This window comes from Culex pipiens, chromosome 3 (assembly GCF_016801865.2).
Source record: "Culex pipiens pallens isolate TS chromosome 3, TS_CPP_V2, whole genome shotgun sequence".
Classification (NCBI taxonomy): Eukaryota; Metazoa; Arthropoda; class Insecta; order Diptera; family Culicidae; genus Culex; species Culex pipiens.
The window spans coordinates 183,368,888-183,391,056 of NC_068939.1; the positions used below are offsets into that span (position 1 = coordinate 183,368,888).

The 22,169-nt window shown below is 36.8% G+C and overlaps 1 protein-coding gene across 5 annotated transcripts in view; it reads left to right on the forward strand.

Moving 5' to 3' along the window:
• Positions 1–22,169, forward strand: part of LOC120425773 (uncharacterized) — a 115,371-nt gene that overhangs the window by 53,320 nt on the left and 39,882 nt on the right. The window lies entirely within an intron of this gene.

A 22,169-nucleotide genomic window follows, 5' to 3' on the forward strand; every position in this document is an offset into this window, starting at 1 on the left:
TACAGTGGAATGTTATGCATTGTGTCTGGACCACAGTGTGTTAATCAAAGCTTGAACTTTTTTGAAATTCAATTCAATCAAATTCATACCCAATTGCACTGGAACATTCCATTAAAAAATCTCGTCATTCCGCTGACTGCTCCAAATTGGGTTATCGTTATGGGTGGTGTTTAATGAAGTTGTGTTTGCTTAATAATATGACTTCATTATATCGGGATGATTGATTGATTCGACGACCGTGCTATTGGAATTGCCCACTTTTGTTATCGTTTAACAATGGTAAAACTCGACCGTCTGGAACATTCCATATAAAGTGTTCTGCATAGAGTAGGCGTTCCCTGAAATCTGTTCGTACCGCTAGTCCTGTTGTACCAATAATTGTAACTCTCAGTACAAATCCCGATCCTCGGCATAAATACCGTAATAATATGTGACTGGTGCTGCTGCTGATCTGTGCTAGCGGAATCCTGCGTTCTTCTGTGGTCACTTTACCGTTAATCCGGGGAAATCCCCACGGAGACCGTATTAGATCCACACGCAACCGGTAACAAGGTCCACTTTCACCTTTTCTTCTCTCACCTTCAACAACACAGCAGATATTACGGCACATCTCTCGCGTCAGATCCTGTTAGCGAAATAAGCAGCTCTGGGTAGGGTAGAAAATTACCGCCACTTGTAATAAGTTTTTAAAAGAAACAGCCCTCTTTACCGGTTAGACACCTAACGTGTCTTGAACTGGTAGATGATCTGAACCTCGAGTCAGACGGAGATTCGGAGGTAGAGGAGACGGAGACCGGTTGGTACTTTGTACACGCAATCTGAGATTAGGTAATTGCTATCTTACATCAATTACGGGTTGCCGGGGTCGGGCCCGTTTGGAGACGACGGCGTTCCAGACCGGTCTGGAGCTTCAAAAGGACCATCGGTTGGCCGTTTAGGGGAGGTTGGATTGTTTGGATCTTCTTTTGATACAGAGTTTAAGGTTTGATGGATGATTTTGGAAGATCATAGGAAATTGCTGGTAGGAAACTAATTGAACTACCCCAACCTTCCTTATGACGAGTGTTCAAGTGCAGATTAGACGTCGTCGATAGGTAGTGACCGGCTGCTGGTTAGGCCCCGGTTCAAACGGTAAACGACCAGCACGTGTGTGGGACCATTTGTGTGTGGAAGCCGTCATTGAGGGGTGCATCCTCATCGCTGAAACATGAAACTCGAGCAAAATACCTCAGTGACGGTGTGTGACGGTGGTACCGGTTCAATGAACCACAACCGGCCAGGCAGTGCTTTGGTTTTAACGGATGATCAGATGTACCTTGGCCATGGTTGACGTTGAAGAGAGACGGGGGCACTTACGTTGTATGGCAGTAGCAGCGGTTACGCATGGTTGTCCACGATTTGCTGAATTGGACACCGGAAGTGGGTGATTAATTGGAATAGTGCAGTCTATATGGTTGATGCAATAAGGATGGTATCAAGGATTTGTGAAATCGCTTTAATACAAGTGAATGGTAAGGAATTGACGTGATTGCAATTTTAGGGGGCAGTTGAATAGAAAAACAGGAAGGATAGTTGAATTATTCGTGCATTTCTGATTATTCACGTTCATTGTTTTTGTTAGCATAAACAAAAACATCCTTAAACAACTTATTAAGAAAAGCTTTTTGCTATTTTTACTCTTGACTACTTTTAACACAGAAATAAAGGTAACATGCATCAGGGAATGATGACAGATATTGAATCTAAAAATTTTTTACGTTACATCAAGAACTTGTGAATTTCCATCAATTTTTGATGAATTTACATCAGATTTACATTTTAACACATTTTTTAGGTAACATTATTCAAAAAAGAGGTAATATTCAACCTACCAACTTCAACTCTGTGAAAAATGTGCAAAAAATATCAACTCGAAAAAACCATACATTTAATTCGGTTTGAATATCTTGAGCTAGATTTTGAAGAGATATTCGATCTTTGTGTTTCATTGGAAGGGTTTTTACATTTTAATCAAATAATGTATCGAACATCATATCAACAAAACTATTATGAATTATGTATTTTTGTAATAGCTTTATCAGTTAATACTCTTTAACCTCACAACCCAACGCCGCTCTTATTTTTTAAATCTTTGATTGGATAGTCTAACATATTTCATGTGACTTTATCTGTTATGAAATAAAAGTTTTACTGTGGATTCAACTGTTGCTGTCTTCTCACTTATATATTCTAAAAAAATAAAACCACTCAACAAATTTTAAAATGGATGGAAAATATGGAATCAGCAGTAGATAGACAAAATTTTCTAAAAACGACCTATAGCTAAAAATTTATAAAACAAAATCATAAAAATAACAATAAAATAGTATACAAAAATACTAAAAATGAATGAGGAAACACATAGAATAAGAAAAGTTATTTTTTTCGTAGGACAAAAGTTGCTCAAGATAACCTCCTAAACACGAAAAAAAATTAAAAGTCAAAATTATGTGGACTCCCCCCCCCTCGTGGATAAGGAACCATCCATAAACCACGTGGAAATTTTACGGGGTGGGGGGGGGGGGTATGACGATTGTCCACGCTCCATACAAAAAAAAAGTTTTTTGAGATATCCAAAAAAATGTCCACCTGTTTTATGGATGGTCCCTAATTTCCATACAAAACAAATCTTTTTTGTATGGGACGACGTAGTTTATGGATGGTCTCTAATGACCCATTAGGGTGGAATCGAAAATTGATTTATAATAAAAATTTCGAGAGCTTTGTGCAAAGTTCTTTGTCATACTGGTCATGTGTAACGTAACACCCTTTTTAAATTTTCCAGATTTTAGAAACACTTAGAATTTTCAATATTATTTTCCCAGTTCTTTAAGAGTGTCAAAATCGTTAAACTCAACCTCAACCTCAAAGTGCTCTTGTTTATTTGAGGTTTTTGTGTTTTGGGAGGGAAATATTCCTTCTACTGGAAATATTTATTGATAGAAAATATTCAATCGATTGTAAACTGTAGAAAATGCATTTTATACCGTTTATTTTTGTACTTTAAATAAAATTAGGATTTTTAAAACTTTTATACATTTTGCTGGAACAGAATCCATATAAAATATATTGTAAAAAATATTTTCAAATTTACATAATTTTAAATGAAAAAATAGTTTATATATTCAATTCTTAAAAAAACCGCAATTTTTTTTTAAATCCTGCCCATTTCCCAATCCTCTCACAAACCAATGCAACCACATTCAATTGAATGCCGCTTGAAGGCGCAATAAGATTAAGCATAAATTGCTTTTCCATCCCGGCATTATTTTAAACGAAATAAGCTGCCCATTCACGAAAAGCGCAAAGCCAACCTGGGCTTGAAAAGCTCATCATAAATGAAAAATGACTTTCCGCGGTTTCCGCAGCGCTCTTCTGAAGTTGTCGGTGGCGGTGGTGAGGTTTCCTGAGGAAGGAAAAAAAATGCATGATTTATGCTCGTGGGGAAATACGATGCTTCTGCGCTACTAGCAACTAAACACATGTACAACGAGGTCAACGGGAATTAACCTCCGATTGGCGTTGCATAACTGGCTGGTAATTTCCTATGGATATCTGTACGCTGCCAGCCTGCCAGCCGGCTCTTGACTGGAATCCAGAAGGATAAACTTGGGAAGAATATGCTTCTCATAGTGGGGTCGTTCCGAGGGCCATAAAAGGATGAACAAGACGCTCTCTGGATGCTGGAAATAATGATGTACTTTGTGCTGTTGGTGGAAAATTTTCAGAAGCATTTGCAGGCTGCATTTTCCATTTTCTGTTGGGGAAAGATATCTTGCTAGACGAGAGCACACTGGAGCGCATCTCTTGATTGATGAACTGGGATGGTGCTGTTGGCAGTTGGTGGTCTATCTCTGTCTCTGTCTCTCGCTCACATGTGGTTTGCTGTAGCACATTTGATATGCACACTCAATTAATTCTGCCATTAATATCGGGCGCCCGGAGTTGCACCCATCAGTAGACTCTGCTGCATACGCTGTGATAAGGGCTTGGCAAACATGGTAAATGGTGAAAAGTTGATTCACGTAAACACATTGGCTCACACGACTCACCACAGCTGAGAGACGTGTGGCCATAATTTATGATGCTCAAACAGGAGCCCCTTTCGAGCTGTTGGTTGGTGCTGCGGTGAAAGGTTTCCCAGTTTTGAGCTCATAAATTTTCTCACTCACTTTCTTTCGGAAGTGCAAAAACCTTCTCTTCCTAAAACTAGCAGGACCCACCAGCTGCACTTGATTAATATTTATAACCGAACTTGCAACCTGCTTACAAGGGTGTGCGAGTAACTATTACCGCTGTAACCGACCGTGACGGCGTTGAACGGTTCTCCCAAAGTTGGCCAGACGACGCCTCTGGCGGTAATGAAAGTTCAACCCAAGGTCCACCTTCTGTGCATAACGCACTTGGCTGAGAAGCGCCGCATTCATACACGAAAGTCGACTTCATTGTCGTGCACACGAATTGTAAACACAATCAAAAGTGAGCGTGCGCGCGCGACTTGGGGTGAAAATTACTAATAGCTGAATGGATACCAGCTCATCGCATTTCCAGCTGAGCTTCGAGCCACGGTGTAGACGAGAGCTTCTTGGGGGATTCCATGATTGATAGGCCGGTATTAAGTTTAAAATTTCGCAGAAAGCGATCGGGTTCGTCGCTGTTGGCGTTGAAGTCTCTTGGCGTTGATCACTTCTAGGCACTCGTTTGATAAACAAATACAAAGACAAAGTTTAAAAATTTTAGTAAACAACTGAACCCACTGCATACCTCCCTCAAAATTACCGAAGCGAAAATCAATTGCCAAGCATTACCCCCCACCAACCGTGCCATATCAAACTACTGTTGGGAGTAGTTTCACACTCCTTTCCCAACACACCGGTATGTACACACAACCACTCGTCAACGGGGTGGTGTCGCGCCGGCCGCCAAGTCATCGCGCTCGCTTACCTACTAGTGCCAATAAACGTTATTAGATTTACCTTGCAATTCAGACTCCGACTCAGCGGTAAAACTCTCAAGCATCGCCGTCATCATCGCTGTGCGCCTTTTTGAGGTTTATGGCGCGTTGGCTGCTGCTGTGAGATCAAGATCAAATGTGTCTTAAAAAACGTCAAAGTTATAGCCGATTATTTGATCGATTTCGCCACCCAGCTTAGTCTGCGCGCCACTAGAAAATCTAAACTCGCGGAGTGCGGCGTGGGGTTCTACACTCGGTTTCAGTGGCTGTGGTAGGGTTTCCAGTTCGCAGGCCGTGATCAAGGACGATTGGGGTGTTATTTTTTTTGTTGTTGTGCAGAATTGCTTTCGTTAGCACGAGCACATGTGGGCAACGTTCACACGAGATTGAGAAATTTGATTAACATGGGTGGTGAAGCTGGCGATTTCCGTTAGAGCCGGCCTCCCCTTCGGTTTCTGGGAGGGGCTTCTATCGATAGATCGCTTATCGGTTCGAGGGAGGCGACAGTGCAGAGCAAAAATATTTTGATTATGTTGGAATTTTCGTGAAAGCTCAAATTTTTATATATTTTTAACATATTTGAAATAATATACATGAAAATATTGTTTACGAAGTTTTCTTACCGCGTTCATTGTTTTCTTTTTAAATTTGCAAAGAATTGAATGTAATTAAGAAAAGCAGTTTCTCTAGGCGTTCTCTATTTTATCATTGTTCAGTTAACGATTCGTATATCTGTTTCTGTATCTGTAGGTGTGATTTTTCAATTGATTTGGTGTCTTCGGCATAATTAAAGGTTCTGATTAGGACTTTTTTAGAAAAAATAGATACGTGGAACGAAATCTCGATTTTTGTATAAGACATTTTATCATTAAGAGGCAGTATTTGTAGATTCTGCTCGGTTTGTTCTAGAGGTCGTATCGAGGTGCTCCGATTTGGATGAAACTTTCAGCGTTTGTTTGTCTATGCATGAGATGAACTCATGTCAAATATGAGCCCTCTACGACAAAGGGAAGTGGGGTAAAACGGGCATTGAAGTTTGAGGTCCAGAAAACATGAAAAATCTTAAAATTGCTCACATTTCCGTAAAACTTCATCAATTCCAACTCTCTTAGATGCATTCGAATGGTCTTTCGAAGCCTTTCAAAATGTGCTATAGACATCCAGGATTGGTTTAACTTTTTCTCATAGCTTTTGCAAATTACTGTTAAAAATTGATTTTTTTAAAACCCTAATATCTTTTTGCAACAGCCTCCAACACCCATACTCCCATAGGTCAAAAGTTAGGGAATTTCAAGGACTATAAGCCTACGGTATTAACTTTTTGGTCAATCGCAGATTTTCTCATAGTTTTACGATTTTTCTAGAACAAACATTATGCAACGTTAGTTTTTGCCCTGTAGGCCAAGAAGACGGCACTTTTTGGTCTCAATTTTGTCATATTCGGAATCCTCGGTCAATTTCACGTAAGTTAGAAGTATTGGAGTTGTAATTTTGATTTAAAAAATAATTAAATAAAACATTTTTGAAAAAAGAAATAGATCTTATTTGCCCTATGATCAATACTTCAAATGCTGTATCAAGTAGGCGAAACTTGTTTTACCCTTAATCCGACAAAATTCTAAATAATATTTTAATTAATTCTAAATGGCATTTTTTCCAATCAAATTTAAAATTCCAACACCTCAATCTAATGTAAAATTGTCTGAGGATTCCGAATATGACAAAATTGAGACCAGAAAGTGCCGTCTTCTTGGCCTACAGGGCAAAAACTAACGTTGCATAATGTTTGTTCTAGAAAAATCGTAAAACTATGAGAAAATCTGCGATTGGCCAAAAAGTTAATACCGTAGGCTTATAGTCCTTGAAATTCCCTAACTTTTGACCTATGGGAGTATGGGTGTTGGAGGCTGTTGCAAAAAGATATTAGGGTTTTAAAAAAATCAATTTTTAACAGTAATTTGCAAAAGCTATGAGAAAAAGTTAAACCAATCCTGGATGTCTATGGCTCATTTTGAAGTGCTTCAAAAGACCTTTTGAATGCATCTAAGAAAGTTGGAATTGATGAAGTTTTACGGAAATGCGAGCAATTTTAAGATTTTTCATGTTTTCTGGACCTCAAACTTCAATGCCCGTTTTACCCCACTTCCCTTTGTCGTAGAGGGCTCATATTTGACATGAGTTCATCTCATGTATAGACAAACAAACGCTGAAAGTTTCATCCAAATCGGAGCACCTCGATACGACCTGTTTCACATCGGTGAAAAACTCGCTCTTAAAAGTAAAATTCCCAAGTGACATTTTTATTTTTTTTGTCGATTTTTTGTTCGATATGTTCAGGTAAATTAAAATGGCATAATTTTGTGCTAGAGTTTAGGATGGTGCAAAATCGAACACCAAAATTATACATGTTTGTCAAACAAATTTTCATAAATTAGTTTTAAGATGCAAAATCAAATTTGCAATCGAAAATGACATTTTGGGATAAAGAGCACAGTTTTCAAGCTACAGGCATTTTAAGGCAAATTTATTAGATTTTTTCATATTTTTTTTATTATTTTAAAAATACTTTGAAGGAGAAGCACCCTATTTTTAAAAAGCAAAAAAAATCTAGAATCTACATTTTTTAACTCTGTCGATCGGCTGCTGGTTGCTGAGATAAAGAATCTTAAAACTTTATTTTTGCAAAAACATATTTTATCAGTGTTTTCTAATAATTTTGAAATTTAAAAATTCTGCTCAACATTTGAAAATGTGACACATAAATGTTTTAAGCCTTTTAAAAAAGAAGCACTTGATTCTAAAGCCCGCCCGTGTGGATCAATCGGACCGCGCACTGGACTCACAATCCAGAGGTCGCCGGTTCGAATCCCGCGGCGGGCGCTCTAAAATTCTTTGTGTAAATATGGGTATTCGGCGCCGTCGCTCCGTGCCATACTTTCATACACTTAGGAGCCCAGGGCGGCGAAGTCCTTGTAGATAAAAAGGAAGACACTAGTGGTTGGTACTAGCAATGGTGGCCGACAGCTATAAAGTCAACTTCGTTTCGTTTACTTGATTCTAAAATGTTGAAAATACTCGTATTAAATTTCCCAAAAAAAAAATTTTTTTTTTGACATGAAAATTGTACCAATAGATTTTTGCTAGAGTTTAGGATGGTGCAAAATCGGACACCAAAGTTATTTATTTTTGAAAAAATGTGACCTTAAAAAAATCTAAAATATTGCCAAACAAAATTTCAAACATTTTTTTTAAGATGCAAAATCAAATTTGCAATCGAAAATTACATTTTTTAGATAAAGAGCACCGTTTCCAAGCTATAGGCACTTTAAGGCAAAATTTTTCGACTTTTTCATATATTTTTTTTTTTTAAATACTTTGAAGGATAAGCAGTGTTGTCTAATAATTTTGAAATCTAAAAGTTCAGTACAGTTTCCAAGCTGCAGGCATTTTAAGGCAAATTTTTTCGACTTTTTCATAATTTTGTTTTGTTTTTTTTTAATACTTTGAAGGAAAAGCAGTGTTGTCTAATAATTTTGAAATATTAAAGTTCAGCTCATCATTTGAAAATATGACACATACATGTTTTAATCCTTATCAAAAAGAAGCAATTCATTCTAAAATGTTGAAATTACTCGTATTTTAATACAGAAATTTCCCAAAAAAAATTGAGACATGAAAATTGTATAAATAGTGTTCGAGATATCTTGGGCATAATTTGTGCTAGAGTTTAGGATGGTGCAGAATCGGACACCAAAATTATATATTTTTGAAAAAAAAATGTTACTTTTGGGAAAAAATCTTAAAATTTGCCAAACAAAATTTCAGAAATCATTTTTAAGATTCAAAATAAAAAACAGAGAAATTATTTATTTTGATGTTTAGTGTGTAAAATTAAAAAAAAGAGTGTACCGTCATCTGGGGTGAATCGGGACTACAGTCTGAATAGGGACAGCAGTGTTTAGAGTACTTAAAGGTTTTAAATTTGGAAATGGATGTACACATTTTGTTGGTCTGAGTCTGTTCTAAAAATCAAAATATTGTGCTCTAACATGGTTTAAACTGCTGTCCCAGTTCGCCCCATGTGTCCCAATTCACCCAAGTTGACGGTACGAGTAAAAATAGAATTTTGGAAGGTGGAAAATATGGTTTACCAAATTAATGTGCAAAAATGTGAAATTCAACAAAAAACTGAAGAAAATTTCACTAGTTCTTGATGTAAAATTACCCACTTCTTTTGACACAGAATCTGTCACCATTCTCATATGTAATATTATTATCATTTTTTCTGTGTACCCAAAAAAAAAAGGAAATTTGGAAAGTTGAAAATTTGATTGGTTGAAAATTACCTCTTTTTTGAGCAAAAAATTAACCTAATGAAAATTCACCAGAAGCTGATGAGAATTTCACCATTTCCTGATGCAAAATTACACACTTCTTTTGACACAAACTCTGTCACCATTCTCCGATGTTATATTCCCATCATTTTTTTCTGTGTAACTGAATTTCATTTTGTCGTATTGATAAAAAATTACTAATAAAATAAAAATTAAAACAAAACGCTTTTTGGGGCCATCCATAACCCACGTAATTTTTTTTTTTGATTTTTTTGTTTGAATGGATAAAGTTTTGATTTAGATAAAAATGCTTTTATTATTAAGAATAAAGGATTAGATTGTAAAGGTAAAAATACACTATTGGGAAAGAAACTTCTAATGATACATCTTTTTGCTTAGAAAATAAGCTCAAACCACCTAACATGTGAGAGGACCTGTGAGAAATCTCAGTGATTAGATAAAGTCAGATATAATTCTTTTTTAAAATAAATTTAATTAAAAGTATTTGTCCCTCGGCTTTGGTCGCGAAAAATTTCAAAATATATATGAATTGATTTAAATATTTTGTCTCCAAAATTTTTACGTCTTTTCCGATCTGTGATACTAAAATTCATTTTTTTAATGATGAGGCGCACAAACGTTATACAATGTACTCTTAATAGTTTACAATCAACTGTACAACACAGTAAAAAATAATGAAAATTTGTAAGCTGTAATTTTGGAAGGTTGAATATTACCTCTTTTATGATGTTAGTTTACATCAATTTAGACTGAAAAAGTGACATTACACCAGAAAAGTGGTAAAATTACACATTTCCAGAGGTAAATTACACCTTTTTTCTGACATAACAGATGTACCCCTTCCCAGAGGTAATATTACCATGATTTTTTTTCTGTGAAGTTTTTTCTATGAAAAAATAAATCTTAGATTAAAAATTGGAAAAATTGAAGGGGGGACAAAAACTTGCAATAAAGTTCATTCTACCTTATTTAGAGGAAAGAATTAAAACGTTCCACACAAACCATTATATTATATTTTCAAATGTTATTTTAAGGAAATTCAGCATGAACTTAAATAATAACAATTTCAGGCTACCCTGCTCCCCTGGGTCAACATGATGCGAAAGAAACATTTATAATTGAATTACTCAGGCCTCAGCGGGTGTCCAAATTGCGCCCAGCCGAGACTGTATATTTCGGCTGTCAAGTTTGACACGGGCTTTGGCTGCGCGAACAATTAACGTGCGCTCCACCTTCGGTTGGCATAAATCAATCGCGATAGATATCTCCCGGGGCAATTGGATTAATATTTATTGAATAGTATTTGGTTCGCTTTAATGGACTTGGTATTTTGATTCCCATCTAGATGTTATTAATGGTCATATATCGTGCACACATTTGAAAGCGCGCTGACAGTTTTGTCCAGAACAAAATGATACATGCTAATTTACTCCCTTGCCAATGGAGTGGTCCCATTGTACAGAGTGTAATTGAGACGAAGTCACTTAATAAACGTAATTGAATAGTAAATGACCAATAATCCTCGAAGGACGTCGCCAAGCGACTCGACATTGCACATCTGGTAATTTCAACACTCAAACGCAGCGCTCAATCTGCTCTCGTGTGTACTCAAACATAACCTCGCGGTGACAACCATCTGGGCTAAGCATCAGCACACTGCATGCTGTTGGTTGAGCCACCTTGTGATCTTAGCCCAAGATCTACTGGTGACACGGTTGGTTGGTCTCAGCTCTTAGCAGTGGTCTCGAATGCATCTCATTTTCCACGCGGATTACAATAAAAAGAGCAAACATACACATACACGAGAGCTTTATTGGATAACTCTTCAAAGTTCCAACTGCAAGCGGCACAGGTCTTCAAGTTGTGCGAAACCAGCGGTAAACAATTTAGTCAAAAAGAAGTCGTGTACGTCGCCGTCCATCGTCATCACTGCAATTGGCTGTTCTTTACGCAATTAGTTTGGATAATGTCTTGGGGTGGCAAACTCCGCCTGCCAGCCGTGGGCGATTGGGCAAGATCGCGTCTATTAAATTAGCCTTAGTCGCGTATAAGCTGACATTTTTTTGACCTCCTCCCCGGGGAGTTACACTCTTTCGCCGAAAATGGCCCGCGGGATCGTGGGCTTGGAGAGACGTTAACGGCCTGATGCATAACTAACTCCAAAACTGCGCAAGGAGAAAGGAAGGGCGCCGGCCGATTCCACCAACAGGGGAAAATGACCCTAATTGAAGATCTCAGACAGATGAGTTATGATGCCGAGGCTAAAAAGGGCAAATAGTTACTGTTTTTCTTCGTGTGACGACGTTATGCAACAATGTACACACATTCATTCCATCTTGGAAATAAGGTCGAAGGAACTTTTGCTGGAAAAAAAGACACAACGCACACTGTCTAGTAGCGAAAATCGTTTAACTTACTGTAAAACCGGCCAACAAACGGCGAGTAACGAGCAAGCAAAGTTTAAATTTAATTAGCGCAAAGAACTTAACGATGCGAACATGGAAACTGAAAAATATATTTCGACAAAACGACACTAATCGAGCGCCTTGAGTTTGTTTTCTTCATTTTTCGTGCTCACTTTTCCTTAATTTTTCTCACGGCTTTGAACTTGGTCTATGGCGGCGGCAGCATCTTCGGCGCGAGAAGAGAACAAAATGGTCGTTAAATGGTTCACTGGATGGTGTAATTTCTAGTCGGGCAATTAAAACGCCCATTTATCTCAATTATTTGCTGTTGACTGGTGGTTCCGTTCGTGCATTGTGCACACCACAAACACAGGTACACATTTTTATGACTTGTTTGGTGTGTACGTACAGCAGCGAAGCTATGTTCGTTCTTGTTTAATGACAATAGAAGCGGGTAATTATTATGTTTTATGAATTTGATGCACGTTCGGCGTTGAAATTGAGTTGTTAAATATTGATATTTTTTTCTTGGAATTGGCTTAATGGTATTAAATGATAGCAATATTCATCATATCAAATTTTCAGCTATTTGGAATCTATTTTGTATCGTTGGCGCTGTATTCAATTTTTATTTTTCATCGATCTGTCAATATGTATTGAATCAGAACAATGCTGATAAAGCAAACCCTACATTGATTTAGGTTGATATGTCATTCTGATTAAATTTTGTTCTACAACGTAACTTTTTCCAGTAGTGTAACTTTTTTCTACTTGATTTTATGTTTGGATTCTTTTTTTTATTTATGCAAAGATTTGAAAGTTTTTAATATCTATTTTTAGAATAATCGCAAAAATGTATTATACAGTCCAGACTCGATTGTTCGAAGCCTCGATTATCCGAAGTTCGATTATCCAAAGGTTTTGTATGTGACTTTGGATAATCGAATCACAAAGATTCGAGTTCTGCGACCCTGTTTTAGTCAAGTTTGAATAGTTTATTGCCTAATAAACAATAAATGCATTTTTTCAATATTTCATTCCCGCCATATTGGCCGCCATCTTGGAGTTAAAAATTCTAAATCACTTTAGCGTAGTTTAGGGGTCATACATAAGCTCACAATCAAAAATAAGACAACAACAAAAATATTTCGTGATTCGATTAGGTTGGTACCCCCTCCCCCTCCCCCCGTTCAAAGTAGGCCCGAAAAATCAAGAGGCATTTTTTTTCTTCAAAAAACTTTAAAATTTCAATGGATCAGTTGAAATCGATTTAAAATGCATTCCCCAGCGTTAAGAATCATTTTTAGCATGTTTGGGTTGATTTAAAAATCGTTTGCATTTTTAAAAATTTTCGATGTTTTGATAGCAAAAAGTTTTTTTTTCTCTAAATTGTTTGTTTTCGTCAAATCTTATATTCTTTGAAAACTAATCATTGCATAACAACTGAACTTGTGTAAAATGCATTTTAAAACACTTTTTGCATTCAAAGACTATGGCTTGTAATTTCATTTTTTTTTTACTTCCGTAGACGTCAGATCCATCTCATATTTTGGTCAATGTTAGAACACAAAAAGCTCATTAAAAATTACAAAAATCGTTGAAAGTTAAAAATAAAAAGTGGCTCAGTGATTACTAACCTACTCTCAAGTACTTTTTGATTGTAAATATGATTTCAAATCTTAAAACAAAGTCAAAATAGTAGTAGTAATATGGTCAAAGACAATCTTATGGGAAATTGAACGAGCTTTCCAGTATAAATATTTACGAGACTAAAAAATCAAGTTTGCAATATAGAAATTGCTAAAAACCTTCAAAAAACATTTTTTTCAACATTTTTATACCTATTCAAAACCGCAAAAAATTTACATGGATTGGACTTAGGACAGTGGTCAATATGAAGACTTTAATGTAAAATTGTCTGGAGAATCGTTCCCGTATTCGATTTTTGAAAATTTTGACGTTTAGAGCGGTTTTCAAACAAAAAAGTTTTAGTAAATGATTTTTGTATTATTTGAGGTGAGTTGCTCAATTTTAGGCTATTCGAGATACAGCGATATTTGAATTACGAAATACAAAAATATTGAAAACACTTACGCCCTTATCAAATGTCATTATCGAGTGAAACTGGCTCCATATACACAACAATGGCTTACATAAGTATAGGATAACATGTCTACAAAATTTCATTGAAATCGGAAGGGTTCCGGTTTCACCGATTCCCTATTTGACATGGAATTGCTCAATTACTAAAAGTAAAAAATTTCAGTCCTTGTATCGAAAAGTATTGTATTTTGATTCTGTTATTTTTGGTGACGAAAAGTGGCCGTTCGTCATTCGCTACAGGAAAATTGAGTAGTTTCAAAATGGACTTCTTTTTTTTCACCACGTTTTAGGAAATTATGATTTTTTTTTAAATTGGCGATACTACCAAACGAATCAACTTGTGCCACCGCTTAAAAGATGCATTATTTGTTATCCAATACAAATCCAGAATTACATTTTTTTAAATAATTATTTGGCGCAATTCGATATTTGTGTGAAAATCGAAAATGTCTCGTGGCGCAGGGGTAGCGGCTTCGGCTGCCGATCCCGATGATGCTATGAGACGCGGGTTCGATTCCCGCCTTATCCACTGAGCTTCTATCGGATGGTGAAGTAAAACGTCGGTCCCGGTTTCTCCTGTCTCGTCAGAGGCGCTGGAGCAGAAATCCCACGTTAGAGGAAGGCCATGCCCCGAGGGGCGTAGTGCCAATAGTTTCGTTTTTTTTTTTCGTGAAAATTCCGAAGATTTTAAATTGATTAGAAAAATCGTTCTCAAGATACAGACTTTTGAATATTTCAATAGCCTTTGTATGGACAGTAGGGTGCCCAGAATATGGGACTTTTTTTTACAAAACCTCGCTCCACAAGCTGAATATTGTTCCTTGAGCTATTTCAGGACTTTGGGCCAAATATGAGCAAAATCGGTCAACATTTACCCATTGATACCCCAGCATGAAGTTGGCGAAAAAAACGTTTTTCATACAAAAATGAAGTTTTGGAAGAATATGGAATATGGGTCAATCAAGATGGACCCAAATTAGTATTTATATTGTATTTCATCTCAATTTGAATCAAGCGCATATTGCACACTTCCGGGCTAGATAATGATGTCGAACTGATCAGCTATCATAAAACAGCAGATCGTGATTCCGATAATCGTGGAAACAGTCTATAATTTTGTTCTCATTTTTCGTATATCTTTAAATCACCCATTTGGTCCTGGATCACCTTGACTGCCAACGCCGCCGCAAGCATTTCCTGTGTACTCAACCATCCAATTGAATTGAATCATCCGAAGGTGCCCCAGCTCCGATGCGATGCCTTGGCCCCACCAGAGGTCATCGCGTCGGCGAAAAAGAGCAAAACATTTGAGGAAAACCGGCTCGGACATCTCTCCTTGCATTATTTTATTTTTCCTCGACCACGGCGGAGTTGACCGCCAACATGTAGCCAACATATCATCGTGGGTCGGCGAAAATTTTTGCTGTTTTCATTTTTGAACACATTTCTCCGTCGTCGTCGTCGCGGTCGCGGTCTTGGCCACAGATGGTGTTGCCCCTTTTCGGTGAACTCTGAGCTTGGGACTGACACTCACTGGTGGTGCATTTCTTGAATTCCACCCAGTGCACGGTGAGAGAATTTGAGTTATAACGAGTATTTACTTACTCCGCCGACGTGCCACCCGAGCTGAGATGCTGTGAGAAGGGCATAACTAATGTTGATCATTTTTAAGAACGTCATAGTTTTAGATTTTGACCTACTTAAACTCGACCCTAACCCGCTGTCCAGCGGTCAAGTTCGATCTCTGTGGTAGCCGCAGGTCTTCGGCTGAACCGATTTCAATCGACGAATGAATACCCACTTGCTGTAGGACAAGACATTAAAAGAGACAATAAAAAACAAACAACAGCCCAATCGGCACTTGAGGGCGATCAACAGAGTGTGCGTGCGCGTCGACCGACTTAAGGTGAGGTGTTCAATCCGGAACTGGTTTAAATGGCCAGCGCCGGACTGCTGCATGAATGGTTACAAAGCGCGGGTCGAGGAAGATTGAGTTGGACAGATGGATCCGGCAAGGTCGCTCGTTGCGGCGCGGCTTATTACATTAGATCACGACGCCTGAGGAGGACTGTCGAAGCTTCTGTCTGCTGAACTTGAAAGGTTTTTCGACCTTGTTTGGGCCACTCTGATGAATGACACAATTTTGCAGATTTATGATTCAGATGACGTTCAATTCATGGTGCTCGAATCCGCTGAAATGGAAGAGCCTTCGTTTTTATTTTTATTTTTGGCAACCAGTGGCAGATCTGAAAATCTGTCAAATACAATCAGTGCCACGTTGTTTGACTGAGGGCAGGATGGTTCTCCCCTCGGGGGAAAAAAAAACAGAATAAAAACAACTCGATAAAAGCCAATTCAGTGTTGGGTTGTGCTACGCGTGTCTGAGCAAATAAATCATCCTCGGTTTTTCAGTTTGTCAATTTAGCGCCACTTTTTTGCCAGCGACATCGACTTTCTCTATCTACTTCGCGCTATCCGCCGGGAGTGTCGCCCCACACGGCGAAAGTGTCAAACTGTTATTTATATTCATTTTATTCATATTTATTCTGCTGATTTACATAGGTGCCTGGCCACCACAATGCTATTTTGCATACAACGTTGTTTTTTCCGCTACCCGTGTACTGAAACACAGTTTCACGAGTGACCGCTTTTCGTTTTCGAATTCGGTTCAATTTTAAACTCCCAACCAAAGCTGTTTCCTCTCCGGTTCAGTGCTGCGCGCCATTTTATTAAATTAGAACATAAATTGGTTCGACATCGGTGGATCCCAGCCAAATAGCTGTTTCTTCCCTCCCCACCAATCGATGCTTTGCAATATGTCACTAACCGGACACTTTACCCCATCTCCCTTCGGCTGATGCTGCTACTACTGGAAAACCGATTCAGGCACAATCTGTGGCACTCTGGCTATAACCTAGCAAGGACGACCAGTTTTGTTGTTTTTATGTGCTACAACATTCGCCACAAAACCGTTGCCAGCAATATCGGGAAGGGTGTACATTAGTCGGTAGTTGCAATGGGTTGTATTGTAGAATTTAATTATTTTTGTTATTATTTTCAACTGTTAGAATTCTAGTTAATTTTCATGAAATACAACTTAATATGGTGATTTACAAATACTTAATAGTATAAACACAAACGTGCAATAATTGCTGCATTTACCCTATACTTATTTAGTGTCCTGTCAACCATAAAAATATCTGTTAAATGAACATGCTTGAAATTTAAAGCTTGTGTGAAACTATCGAAAAGCAATATATTCTATTAAATTGAATTAGAATAAACCCTAGAGCATTTCAGACAGATTTGAAGGTTTGCTTAGTGTACAAAAGAATAGTGGTCGCAGTTTGAAATTTTAAAATCTCGTCAAAATCCAAAAGTTTATTTTTTTAAGCTTGAACCTCGCAATCGTTTGATCATACTTGTTTGAAAATAATTAAGAGACGATTTAGTGACTTTCTGCAAGACGATTCACTTACAATTGTATCGAAATATTTCTCTCTAGATCAAAGTCCATGCCACGAATGAGTTTTTGCAACAAATTTAACGATTTTAGACTGTTTTTCTCTAGCTTTGAACATTTTTTTAAGCTTACAGTTTTTTGGAATTGACTGTTCTACAACTTTGTAGAACATTGATACATTTTATATATGGTGTTTATGTTTATTTTTTTATACATATGATATATGGATTATATGGTTTAATTCAGAAACACAGTTATTTTTTTTTTAAATAATATGCAATAGGTTGGATTGGAAATTTATTATAGGAGTTTAGTTGGCTGGATATTTTCTCAGGTTTCATAAAATCAATAATCGATAAATTAAAAAAAAACCTGCTATTTGTTTTTTTATTCATTTTGCAAAAAAAATGCATAGAATTAAATGCTCAACTATGATAAATTTTGCTATAACTTGTTGGCTAGTTTTATATTTCTTAGCCTGCATAATTTGATCTGCTCTAGTATTAATTTGATTGTATCAGCAAAGAACTTTCCCGGAAAATAATTAGATGATTTGGCTTTGGATTTCATTTCGTTAACTACAACGAAAACAGAAAAAAAATCCTTCTTCAAAATTGAAAAAATAATAATTCGATGCCCGTGTGCTACCTTTTTCTATCTAGATAGGAATTCCAGCAAGCTTAGTTCAAAAAAGCACACTGGCATCGAATTATAATATTTCAACATGCAGCGGCAGAACAAAATTTCGTCGAAATCAATGTTGGCCTTTGCAAATATTTTTGGAAGTTTATGTCCCTCGACTCTGACCAAAAAAATAAAAATTACAGGCCACGGTTTCAACATTTGAATGAAAAAAGTGTTTTAAAATGCATTATACACCTGTCCAGTTGTTTTGCAATCATAAGTTTCCAAAATTTCTAAGTATTGACGAATTTTTTTTTGTTTTTTGTTTTTTTGTTAAAAAAATATAAAGAGAAGATTTTTTTTAATTTTGAGTGATTCGCCCATACGATGCTTAAAAATATACTTCATAAATATTTTTTTTAATTATGTGTTGCAATGATTTTTATTTTCATCAGTATTTATTTATTTATTTTTAATTCGTAAAATTAAATTTTATATTCCAGAAAAATATTTTTAGGGAAAATTATACAAACCTTGACAACCTTGATAATTTTTTTTTGTTTTTAACTGAAAAAAAAAATTTAATTGTTTTTCTTTACCAAAGCTTTTTAGACGATTTAAAAAGTAAACAACACCGGTTAAACTAAAACTGAAAAAGTGATGTGCTCTAAAATACTTTTTTTTTCTTGGACAAATAATGCTGGTCTTATTGGTGAAAATTTACAGCAGTTTCCAATTTCAAAACTATTCTGAAAAAGAGTATGCAAATTTCAATGCACGAGGTGGATTATAAAAGGGGATATCGAGCTGAAAATATTTCAAAGGCCATTTTTTTAACTCGAGAATGTCAAAATTTCAAAAAAGGTATATGTTTTAATGTTAAAATAATTCCTATTTAAAAGAATCTCAAAATATGACCATTATTTTTTCACAACTTAGCTGATTGTGATTCACAGCCAAATTATCGTGAAAATAACATATAGTTGGACATTTTTTTTAGTCTGGAAGGAATAACTTAAACTTCATTATACAACAGTCCAAACTTTATCGTGTATTTATTTTGAGAACCTCTTCTAGAACTCCTTTAACTTTTTGCCACTAGAGCAGCTTTGATGAAAAAATAAATTTGACATTAAGTATGAATTTTCAAAAACACTTCAGTAGAAATATTAATACAATTGATTTTGGCGCTCCAAAATATTTTTTTTTATATTTTAAACCAAATTATCTAGTTATTAGTAATTCTATTTTATAATTTGGCAACCTTTCTGTTTCAAAAACCTGATGAGGATGTTATAACTGACATGAAAATTTTGTATAATCATCGATTTCGGCGCCCCCCAAGGTCTGGCGCCCTTGGCGGTCGCCAACTGCGCCAACCCCTAGGTACGGCTCTGCCTACTACTGATATGTCACACGATTTATTTTCAGTTGAGTAACAAAAAATGGTAGAGGGTTTCAAACATTTTCTTCCGTTTGACACTAAATTTCCGAATTATTTAAAAGCAACTTTCTAGAAAACAAATAACAAGATAGGTTTTATTAAGCAAATTGATTTTTTTGTTGTCGTCAAACCAAAATATGCAAATAATGTTTTACAAAGCCCGTGAATCTATTATGTTCCCAAAGATCACACCTCAACACATCAACCATCACCAGAGGCAACATTCATTCGTCATGTTCGGTGAGCCATAACGTTACCGTAATCCTCAGCACAAGTGTGAAACGTTTAGAAAAATGTGATTGACATATCTTGTGAGTTGGGGTGCCGACAAAAATGAACGATTCACTGTGGGACCCACATACCGTCGGCAAGGTATTCAAGGTATTCCCCTAAAAAGGGTTCAAATTGAGGTAAATCGTCTGCGGTAGTTTGATTTGGATACTCGAAACCGCACACTCACACTTGCTCGTGACGGCCAACTGACACCTTGCAATAATTGTGTACGCCGTCGAACTTGAAACAACGAGACGACGCGACGGCGTTAAGGTTGATCCACAATTGGCCCCACAGAAACAGGTAGTAGTGCCTCCAGCTCGCAAACAATTGACAATCACAAAAATTGAAAGTAATCGCGCAGGAGGCGTGTTTTTGTTTTGCACTCTTTGTGTACGCGGTTCGCCATTCCCGGGTTGTAAACTTGAATCATTATTTTAGTGGGACTGTCCCGCACTCGCACAACCAAGCAGGCCATGAAGAACTCCGACTCTTCATTTAATCTTGTAAACGGCCTTTCCTTTCGAATTTTTTTATTCGATGGATTCACTTTCGAAAATACTGGCTAGAGTCTTGCCAGATTGTAACAAGGACCCTGAGTGCGCCATTGCGGACAATGTTGGCCTCGAGGTTCGCGTTGAAAGTGGCGGAATCTGGGACCGGCACTTGTGATTTATCGCGAAATTTTCCTCGCTTCGGCAGTCAATTGCGCATCTAGTGGGCCGCGGCCGTCACGGTGCTGGTAACTGGATCAATTCTTTGGGTTCGTTTTTTCGTGCCTACTGAGATCTTTCGGGGGAGGGGGGATATCAATTTGGTGATTAACTTTATTATTGCCTTGGCAGATAACTGGTGGTAAAAGTACTGTTTCAAACTGAATTCGAAAGGCTATTGGGAGAATGTGTTTTTACGCTCAAGTGAGGAAATACTTTATTATTTAAGAATGTTTTCGGCAAAATCACTTTTGAAAATACCAATGTTGCAATGTAGGACACTACAATTTGAAAGGAAATAACGATTTCTGTTGATTTTCTGCTACGCTCTGTGAGAACCGAGCTTAACGAAGCCTTCCCAATCAGAATTAATATATAAAATAACTAAAAAAATTATAATTAAAATTTCGGGTATAAATGCATTTTAATTTTAAGCTCTATTTTTAGCTCTATTCTTAGTGAAAGCATTGAAAATTTTACATAATTTTGTTGATTTCAAAAAAGTGTCCACGTGGTTTATGGATAGTCCCCTAACCATCGAAATAATAACAATTATCTGGAAAAAAAATTCATTAGGGTGACTGTAAAAAAATCGACTTCAGGGATACCCCCTGATTCGATCCCAAAGGCAAAAATAAGTAGCTGAGAAAATTTTGAGCAAAATCGGTTAAGGTTTAAGGGGTCTATATACGTTAAAGTTGATGAAAAAAAATCTTTTCTTGCAATAACGTTTTCTTTAAATCGCTTTTTACTTGTCAGGGTTAACTAGGATCGTTTTGCCGTCTTCGACAAAGGTTTGTATTTTTGGGAGATCGACAAAGGTTGTTTGTCATAAAATTCTACTCAAAATGTTATACTAGACATTGATCCGGCACATTTAATGCCACCTTTTGATGGAATTTTGATTTTTTTGCATTTCCTCATACATTTTTGTGGTTTTTCCCATACAAACTTCAACCATGAAAAGCGACCCTTATACCTTAACCGATTTGGCTCAAAATTTGCACAGTTACTTATTTTTACCTAAAGAATCAAACCAGGGGGTATCTCTTAAGATTTTCCAAAATTTTCTTTTTTCTTGTCACCCTGTGCATGTCTGAATAGTTGAAGATAAATGCATGGCAGGATGAAAAAGACTTTCTGAAATAAGACATCCATTTAGTTGACGGTGGGAATTTCAGTCTGCTCTGTCATTCAAAGCTATTCTTTTCCTAACACCTTCTATTTAGCTTTCCTTCACTATTTTCCAACACGGTAGCTAACAATTTTGTGGTGACGGTTTTCGGCAATTATGTGGTGGCTAAACGTGTAATTTGTTGTTTTGTTTGTTTCTACAATAGTTGTAATTTTTTCCCCTCTAGTCACGGGATGAGAAATGGAAACCCAGCATTGGGATTTAAGCGTGAAACTAGCAATTTGTCAAGTTGGGTTGTCTTTAAGATTGTGCGTGTCATTGACAATTTCTGGGGTTTGTGTCATTGGCCTACCAGACAGAGGACATTATTTGTGGTTTGGATCTTTTTTGCGTGATTGTTTTTAACGGGATTTGTGGTAAACAAAAATGGTTCACAATTGCACAAAGGGTTTTTTTTTCACACATACACAAGTACACACACACATATCACACTGTTTTGCGGTGGTAGAACTCTGTAATAAATGCGTCCAATTATTACAGTCAAAATAAAACCGAATCTCTGATTACATGGCTTGCATTCGGTGGAATTTTTTGGTCAGCCTAATTATAGTGTGTGGTGATTAACAACTATGTTAAATGCTCAGCAATGTCTGTTTTATGT